The sequence below is a fragment of the Thalassophryne amazonica genome, chromosome 13 (assembly GCF_902500255.1).
Source record: "Thalassophryne amazonica chromosome 13, fThaAma1.1, whole genome shotgun sequence".
In the NCBI taxonomy this organism is placed as follows: Eukaryota; Metazoa; Chordata; class Actinopteri; order Batrachoidiformes; family Batrachoididae; genus Thalassophryne; species Thalassophryne amazonica.
Window position 1 is genome coordinate 16,096,517 of NC_047115.1, and position 27,755 is coordinate 16,124,271.

At 44.3% G+C, this 27,755-nt stretch overlaps 1 protein-coding gene and 1 long non-coding RNA gene across 4 annotated transcripts in view; one reads left to right on the forward strand and one right to left on the reverse strand.

Annotated features, from left to right (window-relative positions):
- slc8a1b (solute carrier family 8 member 1b) overlaps nucleotides 1-27,755 on the forward strand; it is a 363,534-nt gene that overhangs the window by 58,571 nt on the left and 277,208 nt on the right. The gene's annotated exons all lie outside the window — the stretch shown is intronic.
- Nucleotides 1,565-26,326, reverse strand: LOC117523545. The gene is made up of 3 exons (XR_004564533.1): nucleotides 26,292-26,326; nucleotides 9,404-9,406; nucleotides 1,565-1,618 (listed from the first exon to the last, which is right to left on the reverse strand). It is a non-coding gene; the product is annotated as an uncharacterized LOC117523545 (long non-coding RNA).

Here is a 27,755-nt window from a genome sequence, read left to right on the forward strand (position 1 = left end):
GCGGACCTTTGAGCCAGCCAACGGCCATCTTTGTACTCCTCAAAGAAACTGTGTGATGACGTGCGCAATGTGAGTGTCCAATCGGAATTGGTTCACCGTCACATGGTTTTCCAAAATCCAATTGTAGGGCAGATTTACCTCACGTGAAACGCCAAAGATCATTTTCAGGAGTGATATGTTACTAGTTGGCCCGTTTGAATAGCTCCAATGAGTACATACTCTTAGTACATACTCAGTGCGCCCTGTGCCATTATGCACAGCGATCAGTGAAAACAGGAGCACACGGAGAGCCTCTGATGTCAATCTCATGTGCTCAAACAAATAGTGTGTAACTATCAGGATTGCTCCACTAGTTTGCATGTAAATGGTACTGGATAACTCTGTTGCTTTCTCGGCATAAAGCACTGTTTACCATATCAACGGACAACAAAACACATAGACCATTTTGTATATATTGTTCAAAATGTGCATTTGTGTTTATTGTTTGAACCTTTTTGTTGTACAGTCTTTCACACAAGACCTCAAACTACCTTTATAAAGTGTCAAAACTATTGCTTATTATAGTTTGCTGTGTGTTTTGAATAAATGTGCGGAAAATTATTTTTCGCTTTATTTTTTCCATGCCTATTTTTGATTGTAAACCTTTATTACACTTATAAAACACAAATATATATATATATATATTCTGAAAGCACAGGTTGTCCTGAAAAAGAGACATAAAACATGATTGTGGGATGCAGGGAGAGCTGTTAACAGCAATAATGAATCATTTATGCCAGGCGAGTGAACTGTCCAAAAAAATGCCCTCGGACCCCAGAGGGTTAATCCTACAGGGAGAAATTTCAACATAACATATATATAAAAGACACGCTTCTCAAGAGGATGCTGATAACAAGAGATTATAGATAAAGTTCTTTGCTCCGCGTTTTCTGCTGTGCATCATTCATTTTTAGCACACACATGCACCATGCACATCAGTTATGTGCATGCATGGTTATACTTATGCCAAATCAATATACAGAGCCTGAAAATTAGAGTTTATTATGGAGATGCACAATCCACTATGACAACCCAGGACAGCAGCTTGCCGCCTCCCGCCCCCCCAAAAAAACACAGTCACCACCACAAGCTGTACGGTGTGTCTCCTCTTAAAGCTTGACATTGATGTGGAAACTGTTGATGTTACTGTTTCCACTTGTGTGGCATTCATAAGGACAGTTTGCACAGCAACAGACAGGACAATCAAGAAAAAGTTATTGCTCTCTCCAGAACGCAGATGTTTCTCCTACATCACATTTCACTCATAACTCACTCTTAAATGTTGCACATAACTTCCAAATGCAGTCAGACACAAAGAATCCTAATCACACTTGTCTTTGTTTACAATCACGTTGCATGAATTGTGGTCATGCTTGTGCCAAAGACACAATGTACAAGTAGAAGTGCTAAAAATCGCTCTTGGGCAGCTCCCCGTGAGCAGCAGGTTAAAAGTTAAAGTTACACATCGCTTGAAATGAGCTTGTTTGTCAGTTCTGCTGCTTGCATACAAACTCCAGGTACAAACCCACTTACACTCGAGTGCAGCAGAACCTGTCTGTTGTTACAGCTTTTGCATTGACTTATACACACTCATGTGGTGATTTTGCAGGAGAGTGGGCAAACATATACACTCAAATGCAGGCCCAATTATACAATTTCCATAAACAGACAGCCAGGAGGGAAACATGGTTCTGTGGAGAATCAAATTAGTTTCCCTCCTACACACAGAGAGGGAAAGAGAGGCATCGCAGCAGCCAGTAACCAGCACATGTTGGCCTCTTGGAGAGCTAGAAGGTATAGAAGTGCTATAGACATTAATATGTGTGTGTTGGTGTGTAACTTTAAGCAGTCAGCAGTGTATAGTGAGTAAAACTACACTCCCTGACACCAAAAAGATGTTCCATGTTCCACATACACACACGGGAGCCTTTGGGTTTTACCCTTCTCGTGAGAACATACCACTCTTATGCCTGAGGTTGTGGGTTCAAATCCAGAAAAGAACTAGAAGCACTTGGAGAGTGCAAACCTCCGCCAAGCCCATGGGGTCACTGACGCCATAACATCTACACGCCGTGGAATCATTGAACCTAAAAAAGTCTAACAATGATGTAGTAGTAAAAAAAAGTTTCATCTGCTGTGACTGGATAGCATGTATCCTTAGCGCTTGGCATCACAGTTTATTGCAATTTGCACCTTTCCCAGAAGCTACTGTCATCTGAGCACTGATATTGATATTGCATGTGCTTATAGACAAAAACAAATCAGAGACAAAATTCAATTTATTATTCAACTAAACTGCAAATATATGAATTTTTTTTAACATTTATGAAACACTTCTCTAAATAAATAACAGTAAATTCTGAAATAGAACTATTTTTTAAGTGTTGCATGTATAGTTTGTCATGAGGGATTTCCTCTTTGCAGTGTGTTGTATTTGACATTGTTTACTAACAAGGTCATAGGGTCACTGACCCTAAAGAGATTCCCTCCTTGGCACAGTGATCTATTCAACAATTCAGTGTTACAACCAAAACCATGATACATACACTTTTCTTTCCTTTATATTTGACATCCTTGACCATGAAAACATACCACTAGAACTTGGAATCACTTTTATGTCTTTATTAGTTCAAACGTTATTGTATAAAAATGATTTTTCGGTAATGGCGGTTTTCTTCTGGATCTAGCTCCATAACATTTGAAGCTACATCAAATCTGATGACACCTTACTGAATCAGTACAGATTCAGCTACAATTTGGTGTTAGTTGTGCATCTCTAGCTTCATTTGTCACCTCACACTGACACATTTTCTATTTTTGCATATTCTGGATCACCAGATCCGGAATCCGGATCCGATCATCACCAAACTTTGTTGTTTGATAGAACATTTGACTATGTTACACCCTAATTTTTTTTCAAGCAATTCTGCCTTGTTTTTGTGGAGTTAGAAACTAGAATGTCAAAATTCCCCCTATCCCGCAATGGTGAAGAATCCTTTAAAAAATTCCTGTATCCGGATCGTGATCCGGATCACCACTAAAACTTAATCACTTGTTCCTCTTGTCATTTCCAACCACTCCACAAAAGTTCATCAAAATCCTTTCAAAACCTTTTGAGTTATCCTGCTGACAAACAGACAGACAGACAAACTCAACCAAAAACATAACCTCCTTGGCGGAGGTAACAAAAGAGAGTGTCAGACACAAAGCAAGTTACTGTATTTTTCAGAGTATATTTTCCAGACACATTCTTTTAAAAGAAAAAGTACTTCTCATTTCTGGGACGTTTATGCTGCTTAAAAAGTCAAATTGGACTCATAATTTTCTTGTAGTGTTTCTAATGATTTGACGATTTCTATTGTCCAAATTGTGTCAAATAACATCCAGTATGTTGCACGTTTCTTTGTCCATCCTGCTTATTTTTGGAATTTAAGAATCCTTATGTTAAGAAACAGCACAGGTTGTGGTGTGCACATGTGCAACATTGCATTCCTGTCTGTTCTTAAAGTCCCCCCCACAGGGAAACGTTGTGTTACAAAGTGAGTTCCAGGTACTTAGCATACAGGTGTACTTATAGTAGGTGATCCCGATATTTTGTATTATTAATTTGTGGGGACTGGAGGGGATATGTCATCTCCTGATGACTCTTGTTTTGACTGGTTCAACTTATACTCCAGAGCATCAGTTTGACATCAACAGCACAAAATTACTTTTTTTTTTGTTACGTTTATCTGTGTGTTTATTTTTGACTATATCAAATGTTTGCTTTGCTTAAATGCTTATTTTTTAGTGAGTTTTAGTTATCTGTTTGAGAATGTATGTCAACTGTTCTGAACTGGTTTTATCTGATCAGAAAGTCTAGCAAACAATGAAGTTAGTTCCATCAGGTACCGAACAACTGTGATGAAGACAAGGGGCGGGGTTTCCCCTCTGTCTATGCGAGCCAATAAGGTTAGGTCTTGTGGGAATAAAACCCAACCGCTGTACCAACTACATTGCCTTTTATAAAAACTACTTGTTGGCCATGTTCGGGGTCTCTAACAACATGGAGAACCTGTGTGGGCTGCGTCTCTGGGGACCCACCCATATGGAAAAGATATACATAAAGTTTATACAGTTTCTATGTGTTCTATCTGGAACTTGTAAGTAATGCATGTGACAGTCAAACCAGACATAAGATCTTTCGTAAATCTGTACAATATGTAACTTATATAAATTGGGAACTTAACCCTTTGGGGCTGATGCTGTCATATACGACGGCTGAGACCAAGGTTTACTAAATTATAAATAAATTTTAATGATATGAGATAGAAACTTCCTTTTTTTTTTTTTTTTTTTTTTGCTGAAAAGTTAACTCCGCGGACTTTCGAGCCAGCTATCGGCTATCTTTGTACTCCTCATAGAAGCTGTGTGATGATGTGCGCAATGTGAGTGTCCAATCATATTTGGTTCACTGTCACATGGTTGTCCAAAATCCAATCGTAGGGCAGACTTTCCTCAGGTGATAAACCAAAGATCGTTTTTAGGAGTGACATGTTAGTAGTTGGCCCGTTTGAATAGCCCCCTGGCTGCTGGCTCCAATGCGCCCTGCGCCATTACGCACAGCGATCAGTGAAAGTGAGCAGACGGAGCAGATGGAGGGCCTCTGATGACAATCTCACGTGCTCAAACACAGTGTGTGAGTTTTAGAGATGCTCCACTCCCCATTACCTGTGAATGTTATTGAATAAGCCTGTGGCAAGCTCTCTCGCTCTGGCGTAAAGCACTGTTTACCATATCAATGGAGCGGGGGGGGGGGGGGGGGGTGTAAATGGGCCAAAGTGGCAAAGCTGATTTCAGAGCAGGACAGAACACTCCAAAACACAGTAGAAGTTTGTGATGTGACCTTTGTGTAATAGCATACAGAAATTGCTTTGAGATGAAGACAAACAAAATGCATAGACCATTTTGGACATATGTTCAAAATGTGCATTTGTCTTTATTGTTTAAACCTTTTTGTTGTACAGTTTCTCAGAAGAGCTCAAATTACCTTTATAAAGTGTCAAAACAGTTGTTTATTATAGTTGACTGTGTGTTTTGAATAAATGTGTGTGGAAAATAATTTTTTGCTTTACGTTTTCCTTTCTTATTTGTGATTGTAAACCTTTATTACATATACGAGGTCTGTCCATAAAATAACGGTCCTTGTTATTTTTTTAAAAACTATATGGATTTCATTAATATGTTTTTACGTCAGACATGCTTGAACCCTCGTGCGCATGCGTGAGTTTTTCTACGCCTGTCGGTGACGTCATTCGCCTGTGAGTACGCCTTGTGGAAGGAGTGGTCCCGCCCCCTCGTTTTCATGTCTATCTCGGCTTTCAGTGCTTACCGGTCGAGTGAGTATAAGAGAACTTGTGGAGAGCTGGACATGTCCAAACCTGTCCTCTAACACTCCGAAACGGAGGTGTTCCTTTGTCTCGCTTAATCAGCGAATCGGTCGTGACGCGCAAAGCCTACGCGCGGCTTTCCATGACAAAATCTCTTGTTAAAAGTGAAATCTGCCGGAAAATGGCTGATGTCCAGCTCTTGTGATAACCAGAGAAAGAGCACACGACGGTCTCGTATCCACAGAGCCATCAGCTTAGAAATGGTCTGGTGGTTTGTGCCGCGACGTCGCAGCTCGGAGCGCGGCACACCGACAGTCCTTAAAGGGGTCCTTAAAGCTGTAGTTTAAGTCCTTATTCTCTGTGAAGCCCGTAAAAATTTTCACCAAAAGCCAGATAACTTTTTCGAATGGTTTCCAGGTGCCAGTCTCTAACAGCTTCTGAAAAAATTCTGATGGAAAAAAAGTCCTTTTCATTCCGCCATTTCCAGACAATGAAAATCCGATGAGGGGGCGGGACCACTCCTTCCACAAGGCGTGCTCACAGGCGAATGACGTCACCGACAGGCATGGAAAAACTCACGCATGCGCACGAGGGTTCAAGCATGTCTGACGTAAAAACATATGAATGAAATCCATATAGTTTAAAAAAAAATAAAACGGACTGTTACTTTATGGACAGACCACGTATATATGCAATAGTTGTGTTTTATATTTTGAATATACAGGTTGTCCTGAAAAAGAGACATAAAACTTGATTGTGTGATTGTGTGAACTGTCCAAAAAATGCCCTCAGACCCCAGAGGGTTAAAAGAACAATATATGACAATTCCACATACAGAATCCTTAGTAGATATGTGTCATGTCAAACTGAGACTTATAAGCACAACACATGTCAAACGTAAAGATTTATTACTGGAACTGATGTAACTTCTTGAAAATTTTTCTATTTAGTTTCCATATGGGTGGGCCTGTTTTTCAACGTGGCTTTCAATAAATTCAAGTTGAGAAATACATCAGCTTTGTTCTTTGTAAGGGACAGTATTGCAATAAGAACCGGGGAAGTTTAACACACTTATTATTTTCATAATCAATCAAATGTCAGGATGTAACTGTGTAAAAATCCTCTCACAGTAAAGTCCAACACTGCATGTTGAAATTAGAAGTTTGGTTTTTAGCAGTCGTCCATCCAGCTGTGGATAGGTTGAGAGGTTTAAAGATTTTAAGAAAACCTAACTAATAATAAAAATTAAAAAATAATAATAATAATAATAACAATAATAACAATAATAATAATAATAATAATTGTGACGTGCAGTGAAAGTTGAATGAATTCATGCTGAAACAGCAACAGACAGATCAGATGCTGCAAGATCATAAAGACCGAAGTGAGTAGGATTAATTCAGGCAGGAAAAGAACTCATAAATACCGAGACAGACAGATTTTAGACAGGAGGGAAAAAACAAACATCTGTAAATGACAGGATGATAATCAGCTGTGGCACTTCAGTTCAGTTCCCTGTCAGTTTTGTGAATTCGGGGTTTTTTGTAATTATTATTTGTCATTTTTGACAAATTATAGCTTCCATTTTCATTTGTTTGTAAGTCGGTCTCAGTTCTTTCCCACCTCTGCAGTCCAGCCCTGTGCCTCTTCTCCACTTTGGTTTTGTACACAGATGGTTGCATGTGCGCATGCATTTAGAATTCCACGCTGACACTGTGGACAGTAGGAGTAGCAGAAAATGCAGCATGGAAGCTCAGGTTTGACTCTGTTCACTTAGAATCTTATTTTTCAAAGGGACATATTAAAAAAAATGTACCTGTCTTTCCTGTCAGCTAAAAAATATCTGCTGTTCTTCTTGTTTGGTGGGATCACTGAACTGCTACAACCTCGCCGTCACCTGGCTGCAGCAGAAAATTCTACCAATCATCTGTTATCCCTGTGCACCATGAGAAGCTGAGGTTGACATTGACAACCAGTTGATGGGAAGAGGTGTCTTGGCGGTTAGAGAGGTGGGTTTGTGATGAGGAGATCCTTGATTCAGTTTCCTGAGGTGCCCTGTAGCAAGTTCCTTAGTCATCAAATTGCTCCTGGTGTGCAGTTGAGCGCCTCAGTGTGAATGTGATGCATCACTGTGAAGCACTTTGACTTTTTTACTTTTGCATTTGCATGGAATGGAACATCACTAGCTAAATGCAGTCCCATTTACCCATAATTCTGTTTGCTGCAGCAGCCAAAAGTGAACACTAACGTGCAGCTTTGCTGTAGTGTACTGGGGCCTTTACTCTTCAGGTGCACTGACACGAGGATGCCTTTGATTCATGCAATAGCGCGAACATCATCGTGACGATCCCACCTGCTGTGTTCCCAGCTGGACGCTGTTCTTTGTTCTACTGCCTGCCACATGCTCTGCACTGGATGCTGCGTATATAAAATAATTATTTCGTGCCAGAATAATATGTTTTTTCTGCAAATTGGCCATTAAAAACAGCTATAATCGCATCCTGAATCACAGAGGAGGCTGCAGCCGGAGCCGTTCGCACGTGCCTAACTATCTGCAGACAGCATTTTGAACCATCTAAAAAGGTAATTATTTGTCATGGTTACATTGTCATGGCTTGATAAAACAGTTGTGTGTTCTTTCCTTCTTGTGTGCAGCTGTTAAAGTATGTTTATAGCAGATTTAACTTCTTGTTATAATCGTTCAGACGAGCTGTGCTCTGATGCGACGTGCTGATGTCACCACTCACTCTGTTCACTTCTTCTTTACTCCACTTGACGAGCTGCACATTGTGTTGGTGATTAGATGGGACCACGTAGCACGACATTTACATGGGGAGGTGATGGTCTAGTGGTTAAGGTGTTGTGCTTGAGTCCAGAAGATCATGGGTTCAAATCCCTGCCTGACTGGAAAATCACTAAGGGCCCTTGGGCAAGGCCTTTAATCCCCTATTGCTCCCAGTGTGTAGTGAGCGCCTTGTATGGCAGCACCCTGACATCGGGGTGAATGTGAGGCATAATTGTAAAGTACTTTGAGCGTCTGATTCAGATGGAAAAGCACTATATAAATGCAGTCCCTTTATGCGTGAAAGATTTTTTTGAACATTTCAAAATTCTCTGTGCACAATAGCACGCACCAGCGCCCCTCTGTCATCCTGACTGCACCCGTTAAAGACGAGTTTACTCTCCAGCAATCAAAGGCATGCTCGTGTCAGTGGGCCTTTCCATTCTCATCCTGAAAAAAAAAAAAAAAACAGTGACGTTAGCGGCCATCCAGCAACAAGGATTTACAAGATACATGCAAACAAAAGGCCAAGTTTGCATGCGGCTGCCTGAACAAGCCCAGACATGTTCCACTAATATATTAAAGAATAACTGCAAATTATTCTGGTAAAAAAACAAAAAATTTTCAGCATGACCCAAAACAGGAGGTTCACTAGTCCTCACCTGTATCTACCGACCCTGAAATTTCAATGCCTCACTAGTCCTGCATTCCTTTTACCTCAGAAGTTGTAAGTATGATGTCACAGCCGAGATAAGTGTGTTCCACTTCCCAGACAGCACCACAAGTTGGACTTCTCCAAGATTTTGGAGTATATAGTACTACAAAAATAAGCAGTCCACCAAGAAGAAGATATGGAAGAGAACTGATGGTGCAGAAGTTGCATTAGTGTTTTCATTTTCTGCTCAGTAGCAACATCTGCCAGGTTAGCCAGTATTAGAGGTTGATAAGCAACACATTTTGTGGTATTTCACATGAAAAATGTGGATGTAACATGACCGCATATACAAGTAGGACACTACTGTGTGCATAATTTATTAAAGCTGACAAAAGCATTTCACTGCTGTTGCTGTGAGGAGCAGCCAGCTTGGACTGAGTTGACAACTTGGAATTCTGACTTCAGGGGGTGTAACTTGGAAATTCCGACGTCCAGGTTCAGAAGGAACGCACCGCATCTCTCTGAATCTCTCTGCATCTAACCTCATTAATCCCACACGTTCTGCTAATCATGAGGGTTTTCTTCTAATCATGTCCAGACCTCCTCAGTCCAGTTTTCTTTACTTTTACTCGATAGATCTCCAACTTTTGATGGACGTCTGAGTATCTCATTTAATTTTATGCTCATCTTTCTGCCATGTTCACATCTTATTTTCCTGCACTCCCTTTGCTGCCCATGCTTCAGCCCTGCCCATGATCCCTGTGACATTCATGGGTTATTTGGGTGTTTGGGGCGGGGCTAACACACTAAAAAGAACCACTGTTCCACATGAGCATGTTCTGATTTCTCTAAACGCTGACTGTTAAAGTCCAACGTGTGTGTCAGTGTTCTGAAGCACTTGTGCATTGATGCATTTGACTGTAACTGGTCGAATGAGTTTTTGCAGGTTGCACATTTGCACATAACATGGTTCTGTGACAGCGGTATCACTTGGGGGGGGGGGGGGACAAAACCCACTGAATTAATTAGCGGGGGCGATAACAAATGAGAGCCTTTTTTTCTCTTCAAATGGACAGATAATTAAAACATTGTACACGGTTTGTGTGCTGAGTGTTTGTATTTGCTGTATTTGCAGCTCTGAAGTGGAACACGTTGTAAAATAATACACCCTTGTTGTGACATAAAATGTGAACCTTTTATCATCCTCGCATTAATGCGGAGTGAACACGGAGGACACGAGCTGTGCCTTATGAGCTGTGAAGGTTGTGTTCTCACGTTACACAGAACACGCCGATAACACGTCTGCTGGCGGGAGACGCGCACCTGTTACTGCGAGCTTCGGCGCACCTCGCACCGCTGAAAGCAGGCATGCAAGCAATGCATCACTTCAACACTTGGAATCCAACTGCATTTAGTTCTAAATTTACATTTTGCTATTGATACTGTTTAACATACTCATAGGTAAGTACTACATAGGCTAGTTAAGATTGCTCACTTCCTTTCCTCGATGCATTTCTACCCTCACCAGGAACTAGTCAGATACCCTTTTTCCTGCTGGGTGAGTAGGAGGGAGGCATCAGGTGCCAATCCCAGCTGGGACTCAAACCAGCCAGCTCCACAGAAGACTTCATGTGGTTTAAGTATTTGTTACACATTATGTAAACCTGCATTTAACGGTATTGTTTTAGGTCATGTGCATCCATGATCAGATCCAAACAAGGTGGAATGATTCCACCAAGGACAAAGAAGATTTAAATCCTATAGACCTGTCTACAACTCCACCTGGAGGGGACAATGGTCTCACTCAGGTTATTTCCCCAGTTTACAGCTGGGTGGACTGGAACAATGCAGGTTAAGTGTCTTGTCCAAGGACATAAACCGCAGGTCAAGTTAAGGATTCACATATGGTTAATGGGTAGCACGGAGGTCCAAGTGGTTATTGTTCAAAGACCGCCTATGCCCATTCTCCATATACATCTGTAGTCGCGATGGGAAAGGAATCCAGGATAAGAGATCCAATCAGATCCAAAAAGTGGAGAAACCAAAACACTTTCCCATTCTACTGAATGGGAAAGTGTGTCCAACAAACAGTTTTTCCTCCGACACGATTTATACCCTTTTACTGCTGTATCTGTCTATCTGCACTGTTGTATGTATTTTAGTGTTTTTGTTAAATGGCTTTTACATTGTTTACAGTCGGACTGGAACAATGCAGGTTAAGTGTCTTGTCCAAGGACATAAACCGCAGGTCAAGTTAAGGATTCACATATGGTTAATGGGTAGCACGGAGGTCCAAGTGGTTATTGTTCAAAGACCGCCTATGCCCATTCTCCATATACATCTGTAGTCGCGATGGGAAAGGAATCCAGGATAAGAGACCCAATCAGATCGCGATGGGAAAGGAATCCAGGATAAGAGATCCAATCAGATCCAAAAAGTGGAGAAACCAAAACACTTTCCCATTCTACTGAATGGGAAAGTGTGTCCAACAAACAGTTTTTCCTCCGACACGATTTATACCCTTTTACTGCTGTATCTGTCTATCTGCACTGTTGTATGTATTTTAGTGTTTTTGTTAAATGGCTTTTACATTGTTTACAGTCGTATGTAAAAGTTTGCGGACCCCTGATGATTTCCACAATTTTCCTTTATAAATCATTGATCGTTTGGATCAGCAATTTCAGTTAAATATATCATATAGCAGACAAACAGTGATATTTGTGAAGTGAAATGAAGTTTATAGGATTTACAGAAACTGTGCAATAAGTCTTTAAACAAAATTAGGCATTGGGCACCCCAACAGAAAAAAAATACATCAATATTTAGTAGCTCCTCCTTTTGCAGAAATAACAGCTTCTAAACACTTCCTGTAGCTTCCAATGAGAGTCTGGATTCTGGCTGAATGTATTTTGGAACATTCGTCTTTACAAAACATCTCAGGTTTGTTGGTTTCCAAGTATGGACAGCCCGCTTAAAATCACACCGCAGATTTTCAATAATATTCAGGTCTGGGGTCTGAGATGGCCATTCAGAATGTTGTACTTGTTCTTCTGCATGAATGCCTTAGTAGATTTTGAGCAGTGTTTAGGGTCGTTATCTTGTTGAAAGATCCAGCGCAACTTCAACTTTGTCACTGATTCATGAACATTGTTCTCAAGAATCTGCTGATATTGACTGGAATCCATGTGACCCTCAACTTTAACAAGATTCCCAGTACCTGCACTGGCCACACAGCCACACAGCATGATCGAACCACCTCCAAATTTGAGTGTAGGTAGCAAGGGTTTTTCTTGGAATGTTGTGTTCTTTTTCTGCCATGCATACCGCCCCTTGTTATGTCCAGATAACTCAATTTTAGTTTCATCAGTCCACAGCACCTTATTCCAAAATGAAGCTGGCTTGTCCAAATGTGCTTCAGCATACCTCAAGCGACTGTGTTTGTGGCATGTACACAGAAAAGGCTTCCTCTGCATTACAGCATCTCTTTGTATAAAGTGCGCTGTATAGTTGAACGATGCACAGAGACACTATCTGCAGCAAGATCATGTTGTAGGTCTTTGGAGCAGGTCTGTGGGTTGACTATGACTGTTCTCACCATCCTTTGCTTCAGCTTATCTGAGATTTTTCTTGGCCTGCCACTTCGGACCTTAACTAGTATTGTACCTGTGGGCTTCCATTTCCTCACTATGTTCCTCACAGTGGAAACTGACAGCTAAAATCTCTGAGATAGCTTTTTGTATCCTTCCCCTAAACCATGATGTTGAACAATCTTTGTTTTCAGGTCATTTGAGAGTTGTTTAGAGGCTCCCATGTTGCCACTCATTAGAAGAGATGCAAAGAGGGGAAACATTTGTAAATGGCCACCTTAAATACCCTTTCTCATGATTGGAGTCACCTGTGCAAGGAGGTCAAGGATCAATGAGCTTATCAAATCAATTTTGTATTCCAATAAGTGCTAAACATATTCAAATCAATAAAATGACAAGGCTGCCCAAATTTATGCACCTGCCTAATTTTGTTTAAAGAATTATTGCACCCTTTCTGTAAATACTAGAAACTTAATTTCACTTCTCAAATATCAGTGTGTTTGTCTGCTATATAATATATTTAACTGAAATTTCTGAACCAGACAACCAATGATTTATAAAGGAAAATCATGAAAATTATCAGGGGTGCCCAAACTTTTGCATACAACTGTATGTTGTTAGTGTTGTTGCTGTATACTTTGTTTTTAATGATGCACTATGTCTATGAGAAGCCAAACACACCGTGACAGTAATATCTAGCTAGATAGCTAGGAAGTAGACAGCTAGTCTATGATCAGGAAGTAGATATTGATACTTTCGGAAAGGATCTTTTAAAGAAGAGATGCATAGTTACAGCTTTGCATTAGAATTATTTCTCCATTTCCAGATTTTCATGAGTCCACAGCGTTGGTTGATACTTTTAGGTAACATCCATATTCACACAAAGAACCACCAGTACCTGAGGCCAAAATGTGGCCATCAGGTATTATGAAAGCCTTGGTTCCATCCATCTGTCTGTTCTCGGCACAAGTCCAGGCTTATTACTGCCAGAGTCTTCAAATCCACAAGGAACATTCTTAGGACACAGACTTTGGACAAGTTCAAAGATGGCTAACCTTGACCTAGTTTAAGAGGTCAAAAGCTCACATTGTGTTTCCTATTTTTATGCTCATGCGGCTGAGAGTATTTTAGCATTGCGTTATATTTTAATTGTACAGTGTTTAATGATGACAGCAGTAAAAACTTAACCGGACAGTCCCGTAAGCCAAACAAAGAAAACGGACCCACAGCAGAAATAAGCAGGGAAAATCCCACATGATGCTCAGCTTTCATTTGCTCTGATTAATTTCGGTGTGAAAACGAGCCCATTCAGTCTGTTTTCACGACGCCGCATAACCAAAAAAGGAACGAGAGGAAGAAGAGAAGAGGAGGGAGGGCAGGTCAGCAGCTTGACAAATGAGCCCTAACCAGCTGCCTCCACAATACACCATCACCTTGGCAACCGCTGGGATGGAGAAAGAAAGATGCAGAGAGAGCGGCGTGAGAGACGGGATAACAAAAATGAAGGAGTGGGAGAGAGAGAGAGATAAAAGAGAGAAAGAAAAGTGTGAAGTTAGGCAGAGAGGAAGAGAAATCACCACAATGTGAGAATAGTTATTTGCTTTTAGTGTCTGATTGTACAAAGTGTTTGTATTCGTTGCAGACTGCAGCATATAAAGACATTTATCTCTGATGGAGAAATATGAGAAACAGAAACTTGCAGGATGATTGCCACATATCGTCCACTGTTCTGCACGTTTTAGTTTCAGAAAAGAAAGGGTCACCTTGTCTGTCAGACACGCCCGACTCCGAGCGATGCCACAGTTTACAATCCTGCACACTGCTCAGGAAACCAGCACGTCAAACAGCAAGTGCAACCGGTTAAACCAGATGAACGCTGATTTTTTTTTTTTTTTTTTTTAGCATGTTTCCAACACCAGACTTTGTAGCTCGGAGCTGTGAATGTGTCTCGGTGAGAAGATATGACTGGAGAAAGAAAAATAACTCTGGCAGGATTTCAAAGGCCAAACAAGTGGCTCATTTTGCTCACACAAACACAAATAGATGTCCTCTCATGCTCAAAGCTCTTATTGTGAAAAGCCAACCTCTCAGCTGTGCAAGATATCATATCGCTGAGCTGTTAGTAATAAGAAGTTTTATTTTTAAAATAATACACCGATCTGCAGCAAAGACAGTGATTTACTTTTATCTGGTTGGGTTTGATAGTTGCACAAATTTGATCCCCACACTGGCACGCAGTCTTGCGGGCCAGTAAGTAACTCGTCATGTACTGTGCGTGGCTGCATGCCAGTGTGCAAAGAAAATGTTGAAATGTTCAAAATTTCTGGCACATATAAATTTCGTGCCACTTGCATGAACTCGCCGTAAACACTGTGCAACCTATTCAAAAGCACTGCGTGTCAGTCAGTGCTTGTCACTGGACCAAGGACATCTGAATGTGAAATGAGATTATAAAGAGATGTTATATCTATGATAAACATAACTTTACAGATACATCTTCTAACTGATAAGAAGGAATGAAAATGCAACTGTTTCGCTATTCCATTACTATATATCTATATCTATCTACTCAACAAAAATATAAACGCAACACTTTTGGTTTTGCTCCCATTTTGTATGAGATGAACTCAAAGATCTAAAACTTTTTCCACATACACAATATCACCATTTCCCTCAAATATTGTTCACAAACCAGTCTAAATCTGTGATAGTGAGCACTTCTCCTTTGCTGAGATAATCCATCCCACCTCACAGGTGTGCCATACCAAGATGCTGATTAGACACCATGATTAGTGCACAGGCGTGCCTTAGACTGCCCACAATAAAAGGCCACTCTGAAAGGTGCAGTTTTATCACACAGCACAATGCCACAGATGTCGCAAGATTTGAGGGAGCGTGCAGTTGGCATGCTGACAGCAGGAATGTCAACCAGAGCTGTTGCTCGTGTATTGAATGTTCATGTCTCTACCATAAGCCGTCTCCAAAGTCGTTTCAGAGAATTTGGCAGTACATCCAACCAGCCTCACAACCGCATACCACGTGTAACCACACCAGCCCAGGACCTCCACATCCAGCATGTTCACCTCCAAGATCGTCTGAGACCAGCCACTCGGACAGCTGCTGAAACAATCGGTTTGCATAACCAAAGAATTTCTGCACAAACTGTCAGAAACCGTCTCAAGGAAGCTCATCTGCATGCTCGTCGTCCTCATCGGGGTCTCGACCTGACTCCAGTTTGTCGTCGTAACCGACTTGAGTGGGCAAATGCTCACATTCACTGGCGTTTGGCACGTTGGAGAGGTGTTCTCTTCACGGATGATGTGAAGGAGATGTGTTGCACTGCATGAGGCAAATGGTGGTCACACCAGATACTGACTGGTATCCCCCCCCAATAAAACAAAACTGCACCTTTCAGAGTGGCCTTTTATTGTGGGCAGTCTAAGGCACAACTGTGCACTAATCATGGTGTCTAATCAGCATCTTGGTATGGCACACCTGTGAGGTGGGATGGATTATCTCAGCAAAGGAGAAGTGCTCACTATCACAGATTTCGACTGGTTTGTGAACAATATTTGAGGGAAATGGTGATATTGTGTATGTGGAAAAAGTTTTAGATCTTTGAGTTCATCTCATACAAAATGGGAGCAAAACCAAAAGTGTTGCGTTTATATTTTTGTTGAGTATATATCATAAATAATTGCATATGGGAGCGAAGAGAGAATGGTTTCATTTTCCAAGTTCTGAGAGCAAATGCAAAGGCTGCGGTTAGTTTAGGTTACAAATTTAAAAATTTTCTCTGAATGCATATTTAAGAAAGTGATTTACATGACATCTTAATGAGATATTAGCGTGCACGTCTCAGCAACGTGCATCAAGCGACAAAGCCAAGTGCTTGTCAACATCATTTGTACCGATGTGACTGTTGGCTTCGGGGTTAGCACTGTTGTCTCAGTCAGACAGTCCCAGTTTTCTTTAGATCTGCCCCCCTAGTGGGCCATGAAGCTACTGCAGGTGGTCCGTGATAATCATTAAAAAATACAAATGTCTGTGCATTTCAATTTTGTAATAAAGTTTGAAAATGCATAAATATATTGATTCTTTTTTTTTTTTATGTAGTAAAACAAAGCGAGGTGATGTAACATTCTTCAACTATCAAACTGAGTTTAACATTAGCCAGCTATCTGGCTAGCTATGTATCGATCTAGCGATGGCAATTAGCTCACTAGCTAGTTAGGTACTTAGAAATAAATACATGGGAACACCAGTTTGGGAACGGTTACAGACTCGGAACAATCAGAAAAGCCCTACAAAAGATATGAAATCACACAAACTGCCAATTAATAAAAAATAAATCCCATTTGATCAACACAGATTGATTTTTGATTTTTCTTCTTCTGACATTCCTGTGAATCTTAACGCACAAGGAATTTCACTGCAAAGTAATTACTGAAGTTGTCAGAGGTTCACAGGGTAGTAACTTATATCCGTGCGTCTCCCATGAAGCCGTTCTTTGGGTCTGCAGCAGCTGCAGTTGCCGTCGTCACCGCCACTCTGAAAGGTAACTTGTCGCTTTACGGCGTGTTGAAGCAACCTGCTTAAATTTAGACCTGTGTGTTGTGAAATCTTCAGTCCTCACTCTGGTCTTTGTATTAAACCTTTCACAAAGTCAGTACACCCGCAAGTGTCTATAATTATAAGACGTATCACTCATCAGCTGCACGATTCATTAATAACATATTTTATGAGTTAATGGGTCTCTGATGAGGCAGACGTGGGTCCCATTAAAACCTGTGGCATGTCCGCCTCTGTGGTGTAGATACTGGCTCACCGGGGAGGCACTTTAATAAGAGCGCTGGTGTTTTCCCGCAGCCCGTCTGCCTGTCTGCCCTAAGTACTTTTAATGGATGACTATGAGCAGCCTAATACTATTATACTGATGTTAATTTTTTGGCAAGCGGGGCATGTGATATTGGAAGTGAATCTCACTGGATAATTTATCCTCCGAGTTAGTCACCGAGGCACCGCAGAGGCAGAATGGGTGCCAAATGTGTGTGTGTGTGCGACTGCAAATAAACTGCCAGCGCGAGTGAAACAGATGTAATGGTTTTGTTTCTGTGCTGGATTATGTCATACGGAGACGTTACAGTCTGTGGGAGGGTTCTCCTGTATGAATCCAGACACGATGTCCAGTCCTGTGTAGTTTGAAGTGCTTGTGTTTGAAGTGGTTATTCTTTCTTGTGTCACTTTGGGACTGGCTGGACTGCTGCAGTGCGTGAAGGAGCATCATCTGTGTGCTGAGTTAATCTGGCTTGCTAAAAGAACAAATCAATCTGATTTAGGTTCTGAGGTCTGTTTGTGCTGAACATCAGTCTGGCACAGGTTACATCCCCAACCAAAATCAACATTTACAGCTGGGTGGACTGAGACAATGGAGATAGTGTCTTATCTAAGCCCCAACCTCTGGCTGTCAGAAAGCTCCAAAAAGGAAAAAACAAAAAAGGAAGTGAGCAAAACCCCAAAGAAATCCATGTTAAAATGTCCAACTTTACAGTTTTACAGCCTGGTGCTAAAAAATGGATTTGGTCTCGAAAGCTAGTTTCCTCATCCATGACAAACATACAGTTGAGTAGTTTGTTTTTTTTTAAATAAGTCATTCATTTTATATATTTTAAGCGATAAAGTTATTCATAATTGAAAGTGTGGGTGCTTTGAATGCTGCTGAAATGAGATCAAAGCTTCATTTGCAGAAACTGCTAATCGTGACTACCATTTGTTGTGGAGGACCGTGAAGGCCTTTCTGAACATCTCATGACAAATATGTAATAATACGGCTTGCTGTGCAGTTAAGTGGCTCAATGCGTCCTCTAAGAAGTCTGTGCACCAGTATTTCCCTCGAGTGTAATTTTTGTGTTATTTAATTTTGTATGTTAGCAGCTTTTTAATACCCGTACACAAGCCATCCATCATGTAAACCACTGCCCAGTCCCCAAAAATATAATTTAGCTCTTGGCAAAATTCTATTGTACCTGCATTAATGGGAATATCCACCAGGTGGAGATATTGCTCCATTTCAAGAACCTTGAGTACAAACTGCTGTGGGACACAATGATGAATCTGTTGCTTATGTTCGTAGATAAAAGTCAAACCAAGGTTAGCCTGCCAGCATTAGCCCCTTTGGTAAGTCTGAGATAGAGGTGTGTTTAGACTTCTTTCATCTTGCTCAGGTGACCCAAAGTTTTGTCCATAGTTTTCCTCTTTAAACATTTATTGGTTGGCTGGGACATAGGTGAAGTAAGCACTGCCAACATGGCAACACCCAGAGTAATACATTTTGTGTTGTGACAATACACAACTAAATGTACAGAAATTGCAAAGTCAATTAACACCAGGTGACGTGTGGGCAGGCTCGAAGATAGAAGACCCCGACGAGAGAGAGACCGCGTTCCACACGGCCTCCACCACCAACGGTCTGAAGAACACCGGAGCCGCCAAGTCCCGAATCCCCAGGTGACCTCTGTCTTCGGCTGTCGACCCTGGTACTGCTGGCAGAAAGCAGAGAAAAGATGAATGAGTGTAACTCCTTACACTCAGTGGTCTATAGTCTGTACACAGTTAGGAGGAGAACCTCCACCTCCGAATCACACACTCGTGCAGCTCCTGGTGTGACCACTTATCTGTAGCGCGGTTGTCGTCGTCACGCTCCACGCCACTTCCCAGATAAGGGCGAACACCACAGGATACCGGCTGCAACAAAAGTTCAGGTTATTACTCAACGTATGAGACAGCAGAGAAATTACCTTACGGTAGTCGATTTCTCGGCGAGGAGGTGGAGTCACGATCCGGCTTTTAAGTTGGTGGTGATGATGATGAACGAGTGACAGCTGGTGCAGGGGAAGAATGACAGCTGTCACTTCTTCAGGGTCCGGCGCCCTCTCGTGCTTGGAGCCCGCACTCCAAGCAGGGCGCCCTCTGGTGGTGGTGGGCCAGCAGTACCTCCTCTTCAGCGGCCCACATAACAGGACCCCCCCCTCAACGGGCGCCTCCTGGCGCCCGACCGGGCTTGTCCGGGTGTCGGCTGTAGAACTCGGCCAGGAGGGCCGGGTCCAGGATGAAGCTCCTCTTCACCCAGGAGCGTTCCTCAGGTCCATACCCCTCCCAGTCCACCAGATATTGGAACCCCCGGCCCTTACGACGGACGTCCAGGAGCCTGCGGACCGTCCAAGCAGGCTCCCCGTCGATGAGTCGGGCAGGAGGCGGTGTAGGTCCAGGTGCACAGAGGGGCGAGGTGTGGTGAGGCTTTATACGGGACACGTGGAAGACCGGGTGGATCCGCAGTGAAGCTGGGAGTCGGAGCTTCACTGCGGCCGGGTTGATGACCTTGAGGATTGGGAAGGGACCGATGTATCTGTCTTTCAGTTTGGGGGAGTCCACACAGAGGGGAATGTCCTTGGTCGAGAGCCACACCTCCTGCCCGGGCTGGAACGTGGGGGCCGGGGACCGTCGGCGGTCTGCATGGGACTTGGCCCTCGTCCGGGCCTTTAACAGGGCAGAGCGGGCGGTCCGCCACACCCGGCGACATCTCCGAAGGTGGGCCTGGACCGAGGGCACACCGACCTCTCCCTCCACCAGCGGGAATAATGGGGGCTGGTACCCCAAACACACCTCAAAAGGGGAGAGGCCGGTAGCAGACGAAACTTGGCTGTTGTGGGCATACTCGATCCAGGCCAGATGGTGACTCCAGGCCGCCGGATGTGCGGAGGTGACACACCGAAGGGCCTGCTCCAACTCCTGGTTGGCCCGCTCTGCCTGGCCGTTGGTCTGGGGGTGGTACCCGGACGAGAGACTCACGGTGGCCCCCAGCTCCTTGCAGAAACTCTTCCACACCTGTGAAGAGAACTGGGGACCACGATCCGAGACGATGTCCGACGGTATCCCATGCAGCCGCATGACGTGGTGGACCAGGAGGTCTGCCGTCTCCTGGGCCGTCGGGAGCTTCGGGAGGGCCACGAAGTGGGCCGCCTTGGAGAACCGGTCCACTATCGTGAGGATTACGTTGTTGCCCTGGGACGGCGGGAGGCCCGTGATGAAATCCAGGCCGATGTGAGACCAGGGGCGATGAGGCACCGGCAGGGGTTGGAGGAGGCCCGTCGTCCTCCGATGGTCTGCCTTGCCCCTGGCGCAGATGGTACAGGCCTGGATGTAGTCCCGGACGTCGGTTTCCAGGGACGCCCACCAGAAGCGCTGCTGGACTACTGCCACGGTCCTATGCACCCCGGGATGACAGGAGAGCTTGGACCCGTGACAGAAGTCCAATACGGCAGCTCTTGCCTCTGGTGGGACGTACAGTCTGTCCTTGGGGCCAGTCCCCGGGTCCGGGCTCCTGGTCAGGGCCTCCCGGACGGTCTTCTCCGGACCGCCAAGCGGCTGAACCCCAGGCAAGCCCGCTGGTCTCTGTTCTTCGGGCGCTTTGACTTCCGGATTACATACCGCCCCGGGACCAAGAACCAAAAATCTGACGCCTTGTCCCGGGTGCACGAAGAAGAAGCCAAAGCGGGGCTGTCGAACCCCACCGAGACCATCATCCCCGAGTCCACGGTCGTGGCCGCCCTTACCTGGGACGTGGAGAAGACCGTCCGGGAGGCCCTGACCAGGAGCCCGGACCCGGGGACTGGCCCCAAGGACAGACTGTACGTCCCACCAGAGGCAAGAGCTGCCGTATTGGACTTCTGTCACGGGTCCAAGCTCTCCTGTCATCCCGGGGTGCGTAGGACCGTGGCAGTAGTCCAGCAGCGCTTCTGGTGGGCGTCCCTGGAAACCGACGTCCGGGACTACATTCAGGCCTGTACCATCTGCGCCAGGGGCAAGGCAGACCATTGGAGGACGACGGGCCTCCTCCAACCCCTGCCGGTGCCTCATCGCCCCTGGTCTCACATCGGCCTGGATTTCATCACGGGCCTCCCGCCGTCCCAGGGCAACAACGTAATCCTCACGATAGTGGACCGGTTCTCCAAGGCGGCCCACTTCGTGGCCCTCCCGAAGCTCCCGACGGCCCAGGAGACGGCAGACCTCCTGGTCCACCACGTCATGCGTCTGCATGGGATACCGTCGGACATCGTCTCGGATCGTGGTCCCCAGTTCTCTTCACAGGTGTGGAAGAGTTTCTGCAAGGAGCTGGGGGCCACCGTGAGTCTCTCCTCCGGGTACCACCCCCAGACCAACGGCCAGGCAGAGCGGGCCAACCAGGAGTTGGAGCAGGCCCTTCGGTGTGTCACCTCCGCACATCCGGCGGCCTGGAGTCACCATCTGGCCTGGATCGAGTATGCCCACAACAGCCAAGTTTCGTCTGCTACCGGCCTCTCCCCTTTTGAGGTGTGTTTGGGGTACCAGCCCCCATTATTCCCGCTGGTGGAGGGAGAGGTCGGTGTGCCCTCGGTCCAGGCCCACCTTCGGAGATGTCGCCGGGTGTGGCGGACCGCCCGCTCTGCCCTGTTAAAGGCCCGGACGAGGGCCAAGTCCCATGCAGACCGCCGACGGTCCCCGGCCCCCACGTTCCAGCCCGGGCAGGAGGTGTGGCTCTCGACCAAGGACATTCCCCTCTGTGTGGACTCCCCAAACTGAAAGACAGATACATCGGTCCCTTCCCAATCCTCAAGGTCATCAACCCGGCCGCAGTGAAGCTCCGACTCCCAGCTTCACTGCGGATCCACCCGGTCTTCCACGTGTCCCGTATAAAGCCTCACCACACCTCGCCCCTCTGTGCACCTGGACCTACACCGCCTCCTGCCCGACTCATCGACGGGGAGCCTGCTTGGACGGTCCGCAGGCTCCTGGACGTCCGTCGTAAGGGCCGGGGGTTCCAATATCTGGTGGACTGGGAGGGGTATGGACCTGAGGAACGCTCCTGGGTGAAGAGGGGCTTCATCCTGGACCCGGCCCTCCTGGCCGAGTTCTACAGCCGACACCCGGACAAGCCCGGTCGGGCGCCAGGAGGCGCCCGTTGAGGGGGGGGTCCTGTTATGTGGGCCGCTGAAGAGGAGGTACTGCTGGCCCACCACCACCAGAGGGCGCCCTGCTTGGAGTGCGGGCTCCAAGCACGAGAGGGCGCCGGACCCTGAAGAAGTGACAGCTGTCATTCTTCCCCTGCACCAGCTGTCACTCGTTCATCATCATCACCACCAACTTAAAAGCCGGATCGTGACTCCACCTCCTCGCCGAGAAATCGACTACCGTAAGGTAATTTCTCTGCTGTCTCATACGTTGAGTAATAACCTGAACTTTTGTTGCAGCCGGTATCCTGTGGTGTTCGCCCTTATCTGGGAAGTGGCGTGGAGCGTGACGACGACAACCGCGCTACAGATAAGTGGTCACACCAGGAGCTGCACGAGTGTGTGATTCGGAGGTGGAGGTTCTCCTCCTAACTGTGTACAGACTATAGACCACTGAGTGTAAGGAGTTACACTCATTCATCTTTTCTCTGCTTTCTGCCAGCAGTACCAGGGTCGACAGCCGAAGACAGAGGTCACCTGGGGATTCGGGACTTGGCGGCTCCGGTGTTCTTCAGACCGTTGGTGGTGGAGGCCGTGTGGAACGCGGTCTCTCTCTCGTCGGGGTCTTCTATCTTCGAGCCTGCCCACACGTCACCTGGTGTTAATTGACTTTGCAATTTCTGTACATTTAGTTGTGTATTGTCACAACAGTAAATTGTTACCTTTTGGTTTACTCATTGTCCGTTCATTTGCGCCCCCTGTTGTGGGTCCGTGCTACGACACCTTCCCAACATTTTGAGCTTCAATCCAGCTGTTCCGGGTCTCTTCAGAAAATCTGTAGATGATGTCACTGGGTTTGTCCAGTGAGTGTGTATGTGTGTATATATTGGAGTACAAATGTACAAATATGACCAAAATGTCAAGCTCAGCTGTTAAAACAGTTCATTGTTTGTATTATAAGATGGTTGTGTGTCTTCAGCCGGCTCCTGCCTCGACCTGCCGTTTAAATCTCCTCTCACATGACCCTGATTCTTGAACTGGTACATGGTGGAATCCACACATGTTGCGCTTTTGATCTCAGCCCATCTGGACTCCAGTGGGAGAGGGCGAACCATGAGGCGTTCATCAACAAACGCCCATCCCGGATCTCCAATCAAGGAAGAGAACTCAAGTCATTTGAAAGGGTTTTTGAAGTCTACTTCCTCTGTCCAGTTTTCCTTGCGTGACCTAATCTGATGCCCCCCTGCAGCACACATCAACCTGCACCCCTCCGCCTCGGTAAGGTGGTGATTATATGCATGCACTTTGTAAATTTCTTAATCTGAAACCCAAACCTCTCAGGGAATTTCATCAAATCCCACTTTTGGCTTGTGAGATTTGTACAGGGCAAAAACAACCTGCTCATAGCTGCGTAGAAACAAGTCGTGTGTGTCGATCTGTTTTTGGATTCTGCAACAACAACTTTGGCTTTCTGTCTCATGCAGTTTGCATTCCATGAGAGGAAACGGGAGCTGCTAAAACTCTCACCTACACCATGATAAACTTTCAAAAACAACTCAAAGCAAACGGAATTTAAAAAGAAAACTGGCAAGACAAAACCTTCTGTCGCATGTGAGCTCTGACAACCCTGATCACTGTAGGCAGAGATCTTACACACAGGGGCTCACCTGCTGTGCACGCCCATGTTAACCATTTCAAAACTATATGGCTTTTAATTTGTATTTATTTGGGACACTTGCACTGTGAGGGAACATCACAGCAGGTGATGAACCGGTTGTGGTTCTGCAGTTTAGTGTTGTGCAGTAAAGCGTGATACCAGCCAAAGCTGCCAGGCCTGAACAAATGAAACGTGCCTGTTTGCAAATGTTGACATCAACTGACAAAATATGTCTGAACAAAAACCTGCATTTGTAATTGTTGTCTTGAGTTACTGTAATGCACAATGTATTTTTTCCAAGATCTGCTTGATGAGCTATTTCCGTATTTCCTATATTCCACGTGCAGAAAGGAGCACAAATGTCATTGCTGTTGTACAAATGATGCATTTGTCATTTTCATTCCCAGTGCCCATGTTGTGTAAATAGTTATTTTAAGTGCTCTTATTTGTGATCATGTGTCATAATCTCAGATTAATCGGCAGAATTGATAATGCCACTGATACTGATTGCTTCCTTCCCAGGTTGGAAGGCATCCAGCACCAAATTGATGTAGCAGGAATTGAGGAGTTGCAAGAGGAATTAGGGGACATGTCTGGTGGGATATGAAATGCACTGCTTAAATGCGTCACCTCAGGGAGCTGTGGTGGATGACTGCTGCTCCTGTCAATGATCTACACTATGTGCAGAGGCCTTTCCTCACCACAAAACCTCTTCATTCAGGGTGCACTATCTAAATAGCAATCCACCGGAAACTGGCATGCTTGTGTGTGTGTGTGTGTGTGTGTGTGTGTGTGTGTGTGTGTGTGTGTGTGTGTGTGTGTGTGTGTGTGTGTGTGTGTGTGTGTGTGTGTGTGTGTGTGTGTCCAAAACATGCCAATGACTAATTAAAGGTATAGTCACACTATGATGGATTGATTATTCTGATTAGTCAAGGATTGAAGTAATTTGTCCGGTGGCAATTATCACTTAACCTGTTGGTCTGTGATGGATTTGGGGCTCTAATGGAAGGATGATGTCACTGATGATTTTCACTGACACCACATTCAGCAGAACGATTTTCCTGATTTCAAGACGTATACGCACACTGGAGGGAGTCGGATTTGAGCGAGATTCACCAAGATCTGAACATAAATGTGGATAGAATCCGGCTTATTTGGGGATCATGACATCATACTTCTTTGCTGCATTCGTGCACTGACAGAGTTTTCTCCACTGTGGTTGCATTCAGTGTGGCTGCAACGGTGAGGACAGCAAAACCTTTCTCCACCATGCTGTCTCACCAAGAGAATCCACTGGGTGTGCTATGAAGTCCAGATCCACCAGCACACTGATCTTGGCTAAGTGAAGCCTCGCTGCATGTTGCTGCATCTGGAACTGTTCTCTCTCCACTGGTTTGGAATCCATGCCACAGCATTGGACAATCAGAAGCCCAGTTTGTAGAATCGGACAACCACAGGATACAAACACATGGGTATCATAGAAGTAACAAACAAAAGCTCTCCATGTGATGTCTGCTCAAAGTTTTGAGCAGGCACAAAACTTTCTGATGGACTCACCTGCCAGCACCTGAGAAGAAATGCATTTAAGGAATGAGAAAAGAACTTCTACAGAACAAAAATAAACACAAAAATCGAGATTTACAAAATTTTGGATAAGTTATTCACGTTTCCTCAATCAGTCATAGTCTGACACTTAAGTGACTTAATACAGCCTCTTTGCACCCTGTACTCAGAGTAGTTGGAGGTGGACACACCTCTAATGCATGTGCATGATACACTTTGCATTATGTGCTGTAGACTGTCAAGAGAGGGCCCCAACAATTTTTTTTTGGGGGGGGGGCCTGGGTGTGAAATTTGACATACAGTATTTTGGGATCACAATTCTTAATTCTCTTGTGTTTATGGAGAAAGTGTGAGGAAAGTGCATTGTGGTGTGTGTGTTCACATTAAATGTTGCTATTAGCACCTGTTTGACATGCAGAGAACACTGCCTTTATTTGCTCTTTTTTTAACTGAACATGGCGTTTTAGCAGAGCTACGTTGCTGTGGGTAACCGCTGGTTGCTGCAGTGTGCGGTCAAACGCTGCCAGTTGTAGTAAAAGCTCAAACTATTTCACGCTCTGCTGGGCCTCTCTTTCTCTCTCCCGCTGCCGCTCACTGTATTTCACACACACACACACACACACACACACACACACACACACACACACACACACACACACACACACACACACACACACACACATACACACAGAAATCAATGGATATAAAGAAAATAAGTGATTTGATGAAGGAAACGATCAAAGAAAATGACTAGAAGAGAGAAACAAACAGGATACAGACAGAAGAAACAGACTTTGAATGAAGCGCTGAACGTGTTCTGTGCTTAAATGTTGAACTTACAGTGAGACACTTCAGTCCTCTGTCAATATTTTCATCTCCGTGTACACGGATTGTATCAAGCCCCCCTTGGCGTGAAATAACCTTTTATATGCTGTTCGTTAATTAAAATATGTCTGTGCTGGCACTGGATACAGTCAAGACCACAACAAAAACTCTCTGTAATTATTTGTAGATTCTGTGCTGTTGGCAGATTTACTCAGAATTAAGAATGTAGTTCCCAATAGCCATGAAAATGAACACACTAATATAAATGTATAAGATTGTACTGTAAGAGTAGTTTCTCCGAGAGTCATATCCATTTTGCAGCGAGACTTCAAGATTTGGATCGATCTGATTGGACAATTTGATAGTGGGCAGGGCTTCAACATAAAGAAATATATAAGACATAGGTGATTCAACTGAGGTGTAATGTTTCATGTGAGATTGGCCAAGTTGGGTTTGCTTTGTCACAAACTGATCAATTATGGGGCAGACTAATCTGAGCAATCAGTGGTAGGGGGCGGGGCTCAATAACTAATTTTGCACCCATATTTTTCAGTGATGGAGCAGGAGAGAGTGCATCCACAGCTTTTTCAGAAGAACACTTTTTGAACACTTTTTGAGAACCTATCAGAGAGGTTGAGAGGTTTATTCTTCTCTACAAGAGTCAAGACAGAAGTCAGACTACCAGAGCAAGCATTTTAGCTGAGGAAGCTTCTGTGATTTGAAGCGAAACGTCCTCACGTCAAGCAACCCAGTCCAGTTGAAGATTCAAGCTTCTCTACTTTGAGAACCTACATAAAATAAAATATTGCCATATTGTTCTGAATATAAAATGGCCCTGGTTAAGATGACCACACACACACACACACACACACTCATCCATAAGACGAAGTCTTTCCAAAGGCAAAATTTAATTATTTATTAACAAAATGATTTTGTTTCACAATAATGATAATAAAAATAGAATTCTTTGCACGTTGCCATCATCTTACATTGCACTCTGTTGCACAATATTTCATGGCTGCTTGAGATTTTTTCATTTATTTATTTTTACCACGTTTCATGTGAGCTTGGACATTTACCACCATTAACTTCAAGTTTATATCATAACTTCTCAATATTTGAGCCACACTCTTTTTAGTTATGGTCATTAGGCAGATTTCCATTTCCCTCCAAACTGCACAACTTGAAGATGCGACTTGAAAACATTCTCAATGGAAACATGTATTTTGGAGAAAGGAAAAAAACTTCTGAAATATCACAGATAAAAAATTTTATGCTCAGATGAGATGGGT